This window comes from Theropithecus gelada, chromosome 16, assembly GCF_003255815.1.
Source record: "Theropithecus gelada isolate Dixy chromosome 16, Tgel_1.0, whole genome shotgun sequence".
Classification (NCBI taxonomy): domain Eukaryota; kingdom Metazoa; phylum Chordata; class Mammalia; order Primates; family Cercopithecidae; genus Theropithecus; species Theropithecus gelada.
The window spans coordinates 27137880-27144168 of record NC_037684.1 but is presented as its reverse complement, the minus strand read 5'-3'; positions in this window follow the sequence as shown (position 1 = coordinate 27144168).

Below are 6289 nucleotides of genomic sequence, written 5' to 3'. Positions count from 1 at the left end.
CTACGTAGGGGCCATAGATGATTTCAGCACAGCATAATGTACTCTCTGCTGTGGGAGCACTGGGTACTGTGGGAGCACTGGGTACTGTGGGAGCCTGAAAGAGGGGTTAGTCCCATAACCTGGGGAGGTCAGCTGAGGCTTCCTGGTGGAGGTGAGGCTTGAGTAGAATCTAGAAGCATGGTTGGCAGACAAATGGGGGAAATGTTCAAAGCAGAGAAAGTAGGGGACATGCATGACATATTCTTGGCACCTCACCAGCAAAGTGTGCTCTCAAGGTGGTGGCCAGAGAGGGATTGGCAGGAGCAGGTCACAGTGGGCCTTGAGTCATGTCAAGGAGTTTAGACTTTGTCCTGAAGCTTGTGCGCAGAAATGGAAGGATTGTAAGCAACTAGCAAGATTGCTTTGTTTGCAGTTTGGCGCATAGATTGGAAGGCCTAGCTTGGAAACAGCTGTGATAATCCAGGTGCGAAAGGAGGGTTTGCCTTAGGCCACAGCAGTGGGACGGGAAGGGAGGCAAAGAGGCCAGGGACATCTAGCAGTTAGATGGCCAGGTTTGGTGGCTCACGCTTGTAACCCCAGCACTTTGGGAGGCCGAGGTGGCAGGATTGCTTGAGTCCAGCAGTTCTGAGACTAGTTTATGCAACATAGTGAGACCAACGTTTTCACAAAAATTTTAAAAAATTAGCTGGATGTGTAGTCCCAGCTACTCAGGAGGCTGTGATAGGGAAGCTGAGGTGGGGAGGATCTCTTGAGCCCAGGAAGTCAAGGCTGCAGTGAACTATGATCACACTACTGCACTCCAGCCTGGGCAACAGAGCAAGACCCTGTCTCAATAAATTAAATAAATAAATAAATAAATGTTAGAATCTTGAGCTCTTGGAGAGCAAGTGGAGGCAGCTGATAAGAGAAAGGGAGGTGAGGCCGGGTGCAGTGGCTCACACCTGTAATCCCAGCACTTTGGGAGGTCGAGGTGGGTGGATCACGAGGTCAGGAGTTCAAGACCAGCCTAGCCAACATAGTGAAACCCCATCTCTACTTAAAATACAAAAATTAGCCAGGCGTGGTGGCAGTGCCTGTAGTCCCAGCTACTCGGGAGGCTGAAGCAGGAGAATTACTTGAACCCGGGAGGCGGAGGTTGTGATGAGCTGAGGTCGTACCACTTCACTCCAGCCTGGGTAACAGAGGGAGACTCCGTCTCAAAAAAAAAAAAAAAAAAAGAGAGAGAGAAAGAGAGGTGGCCAGTCTGGCCAACATGGCAAAACCCTGTCTCTACTAAAGTACAAAAATTAGCCAGGTGCAGTGGCACACGCCTCCAGCTACTCTGGAGACTGAGCAGGAGAGTCGCTTGAACCCAGGAGGCGGAGGCTGTGGTGAGCCGAGATCACACCATTGCACTCCAGCCTGGGTGACAGAGCAAGACTCTGTCTCCCCCCCCAAAAAAAAAGAAAAAAGAAAGAAAGAAAAGGAGGTGACTGCTGATGGTGGTCTTCCCAGTAAAAGCAGGTAAAAAAACCAAATAAGCTAGGGGCAGAAGTGATCAGTCCATCTTTGGTCAAAGTGGGTTTGAGGTGCCTGTGGGACATTCAAGAAGAGAAGCAGAGGCTGGGAGAAGTGGCTCATGCTTGTAATCCCAGCACTTTTGGGATTTTGGGATTTTGGGAGGACCAGGTGGGCAGATCAATTGAGGTCAGGAATTCGAGAACAGACTGGGCAACATAGTGAAACCTCATCTCTACTGAAAACACAAAAATTACCTGGGTGTGGTGGTGGGTGCCTGTAATCCCAGCTATTCTAGAGGCTGAGGCAGGAGAACTGCTTGTACTCAGGAGGTGGAAATTGCAGTGAACCAACCTGCCACTGCACTTCAGCCTGGGTGACAGAGCGAGACTCTATCACACACACACACACACACACAAAAAAAAAAAAAAAAAAAAAAAAGAGAGAGAAGAGGAAAAGACAGCTGGGTATATGGTCTGGAGCTCCACAGAGAGGTCTGAAGTGGAGTCTGATGTTTTGAATCAAGGTCAGGTATTATTAACTCCAGTTTACAAAGTTCATAGAGGTTAAAAACTATTTGACCACAGTTACACAACCATGGGGCAAGGATTTGAACTCAGATATATGGATGTCAAGTTCAGTGGTGCCTTTGACCCCCCCAAGTTCAGTGCTAATTCCTTTGCCCCAGGATGCATCAGCTTCTGCAAGGGTGGGGGCTGGGGGTTTGGGAAGGAGGAAGCAGGTGTCTGAGTGTGTTTGTGCCCCATGTGCCTTCTGCCTGAAATTGCATTTGCAGGTTGGGCGCGGTGGCTCACACCTGTAATCCCAGCACTTTGGGAGGTCGAGGTGGGTGGATCACTTGAGGTCAGGAGTTCAAGACCAGCCTGGCCAACATGGTGAAACCCCATCTCTACTAAAAATACAAAAATTAGCCGGGTGTGGTGGTGGGCGCCTGTAATACCAGCTACTTGGGAGGCAGAGGCAGGAGAATCACTTGAACCCAGGAGGGAGAGGTTGCAGTGAGCTGAGATTGAGCCACTGCACTACAGCCTGGGCGATGGAGGGAGACTCTGTCTCAAAAAAAAAAAAAAAAAAAAAATGCATTTGCCTGGAACTTGCAGGAAGGGCATTTCTAGCTGGCTTGGAGATAGTGAGATTCTTGTTTGTTGGTAATCAGATGTTCTCAACTAACGCTGGCTACACCATCAGCAAGTCAGTGGTTGTCCATGTGTGAGGATTTGGACAACCATGAAGTCAGCTGAGACCCTGCAGGAACCGAGGGACTGAGGACTCCTGCTACCTGGGACCCTTCGTTTCCTTCCCTGACTAGCTACTCCTGTTTTTGCAGTGGATTCTCTCCCAGAATAAGATGATGTGGGAGAGGCCCAGGTCCTAGGTGTGGCTTAAGGTTTCCACTTTTCTACACCAAAGAGAACTAAGCTGAGGCCACCATGGTCCAGGGACAAGGGGCTGTCCCTTGTATCTTGGAGAAAAATTTTGTCTTAGCTCCAGTAACCTTTTTGTGTCCAGAGTTGGTTTCTGCTGGTGGGGTTCCTGGTCTCGCTGACTTCAAGAATGGAGCCTCGGACCTTCCCGGTGCGTGTTAACAGCTCTTAAAGATGGCACAGACCCAAAGATTGAGCAGCAGCAAGATTTATTGTGAAGAGCCAAGGAATGCAATAGAACTAAAGCTTCCATAGCGTGGAACCGCACCCTAGTGCGTTGCCACTGCTGGCGGGGAGGTGGCCAGAGTTTATTCCCTTATTGGCCCTGCCCATGTTCCGTTTCTGTCCTATCAGAGTGTGCTTTTTTCAGTCCTCCCTTCGATTGGCTACTTTTAGGATCCTGCTGATTGGTGCGTTTTACAGAGTGCTGATTGGTGCATTTTCCAGAGCGCTGATTGGTGCATTTTACAGAGCACTGAATGGTGCATTTTACAATCCTCTTGCTAGCCATAGAGCACTGATTGGTGCGTTTTTACAGAGTGCTGATTGGTGCATTTTGCAATCCTCTTGCTAGCTACAGAGGGCTGATCAGTGCATTTTACAATCCTCTTGTAAGACAGAAAAGTTCTCCAAGTCCCCACTCGACCCAGGAAGTCCAGCTGGCTTCACCTCTCATTTTATTCGAAGAAGGGTGCCTTGCTTTCCTTCTAAATCAGGCCTTCCTACTGTCTTTCAGAGGGGTGTGTGTGTGTGTGTGTGTGTGTGTGTGTGTGTGTATCTGTTTCTCCCTGTACATCACAAGCTCCATAAAGACACAGACTGGGAATGGGAGCAGTGGCTCATGCGTGTAATCCCAGCACTTTGGGAGGCTGAGGAGGGAGACTGAGTCCAGGAGTTGGAGACCAATGGTGAAGCCCGTCTCTACAAAAAAAAAAAAAAAAATTAGCTGGGAGTGGTGGCTTTCACCTCTAGTCCCAGCTACTCCGGAAGGTGAGGTGGGAGGATCACTTGAGCCTGGGAGGTTGAGGCTGCAGTGAGCCGTGATCCCGCCACTGGACTCCAGCCTGGGTGACAGAGCAAGATTCTGTCTCAAAAAAACAAATCAAAACAAAAACATGAAGACCCGGACTGGGTCTGTTTTGTCTACTTCATGTGTTTCCTGGCTCATATTTGTCAAATGAATGAATAAATGAATGAATGCTTCTTTTTTTTTTTTTTTTTTTTTTTGTTTGTTTGTTTGTTTTGAGACGGAGTCTTGCTCTGTCGCCCAGGCTGGAGTGCAGTGGCGCAATCTCGGCTCACTGCAAGCTCCGCCTCCCGGATTCACGCCATTCTCTTGCCTCAGCCTCCCGAGTAGCTGGGACTACAGGCGCCCGCCACTGTGCCCGGCTAATTTTTTCTATTTTTAGTAGAGACGGGGTTTCACCATGGTCTCGATCTCCTGACCTTGTGATCCGCCTGCCTCGGCCTCCCAAAGTGCTGGGATTACAGGCGTGAGCCACCGCGCTCGGCCAAATGAATGCTTCTTAAGATCCGGGTCCTGGGCCTCAAAGTGGAGGCAGATCTTCTTGTCTGTTTTTTTCTTTTCTTTTCTTTTTCTTCTTTTCTCTTTTAACTATATATTTTTTTAATCAGGCAACTTCCCGAGCCAGAGTATACTCAGAGAGATCTCCTGTCTTTGTCTGTTTACTGAAGTGTTTCCAGCTTGCAGAGTATTACTTTCAATTCTGCAAAGAGGAGGTGGGGAGGACAGCATGCACTAAGAGGTTCCTCCCCCCATCCCCCTGTCCCCAGGAAACAGATGGTAAAATGCTTAAGACACTGCTGCTTCCCTCAGCACCCTCGGTGCCCCAGCCCCCAGCCCCAGACTTGGCTCCTTCTCTGCTAAGGCTGAAATGCAATCAGCCCAGATGGGCTCTGGCAGTCAACTCTATCCTTCTAACTCTGGGCACTAAGTTGGGTGGGATGAAAGTCTGTATTTAGTAAGCTATTTTCCTTCTTCCCGCAAACTTCCCAGCCTTCCTCAATCCTCTTAAACTTGTGTTCCCATTCCTTTTTCAATATTTCAAGTGCCATTTCTCAGGCTGTAGCTTAACTCATTCTACATCAGTCTGACAGCAACACATTCCTCCTGTGTGCCGGGCTCCGGACCAGGCAGGGAGTGCGGGTGTCAAAAGCTGTTTAACAAGATATGAACCCCACCCTCGGACTCACAGTTGATGGGAGGAAACAGACTTGCCGGTCTATAATCCCAGTGTAGGGAAAAGCCCCATGTAGCTGGAGAACCAAGCGAGGGCTGGGGAAGCAGGTGGCTTTTATGGCAGGGGAGCTAAAAGGTCTCAGGCATTCTCTTTTCTGAAAAGGTGAAAGGCACTCAAGGAGGAAATGCAGAAGCAAAGGTACAGTCAGAAAGAGCTGGGCATGTGTAGGCAGGAACCAGTAGATGCAGAGCCTGGGAGATAAACCTGCCAAGGCAGGTGCGGTCTGTTCGTGGAGGCTCTTGAATGTCAGATCAGTCAAGTGGAGACTGATCTGAATCCAGTGAGCAATAGGGAGCCATTGAAGGTTTATGAGCTGGGGGAGTTACAGACCCTGAGCTGTGCTTTAGGAAGATTAATAGGGCCATAGAGAGGATGCCCTGGGAAAGGAGAGCTAGAGGCAGGGAGACCAGTTAGAGTTGTTGCCTTAATGGAGGGTCGTTACCTTAGTGGAGGCTGTAGGAGGGCAGCGCAGTGGGGTGGAAGGAGCTGGCTCCCTGGTGTGTTGGCTGAATCTCCTGCTAACCACCTCCGCAGCCTGAGGGCGCGTTGCCTTTTAGACTTCTCCTTTTGTTATCTGTTTGTTTGTTTATTTATTTATTATTTTCCCCCCCAGCTTAAGCAAAGGAAGAAATTCACAAGCAACAACAGAAAGCTCCCCCTTCCATACCCTCCTCAGATCTGGCCTCCTGGTTCTCTATTGGCTCATGTACTCCTCTGCCAGGTATCTGGGGCCTCTCTGCAGGGTCTCCAGCTGGAGGATCTCTCTTCACGTTCCATCCTTGTCTTCAGGTGCCCACTTCCGGGGATCAGGAAGCTGTGCCTGGGCAGTGGGTTTGTCAGTGAATTGCAGGAGCACTGATTTATCCTAGAAGTTGCCAAGCACCAAGGGGAAACCCTGCCTTTCCCCAGGAGAACACACTTTGAGTGGGCTCCCAAGACCCACGCTAGTGAACCGACTGAAGATCTGTGGAGGGTTGGAATATTCTCCCAGCTCAGAGAGGATCGGTGAGCTCTGTCTGTACTACACAGCTGGTAGGTACAGAAAGTGGGTCGCCTGGGGTTTTGCTTCAGTCTAGTGCCCTAGAC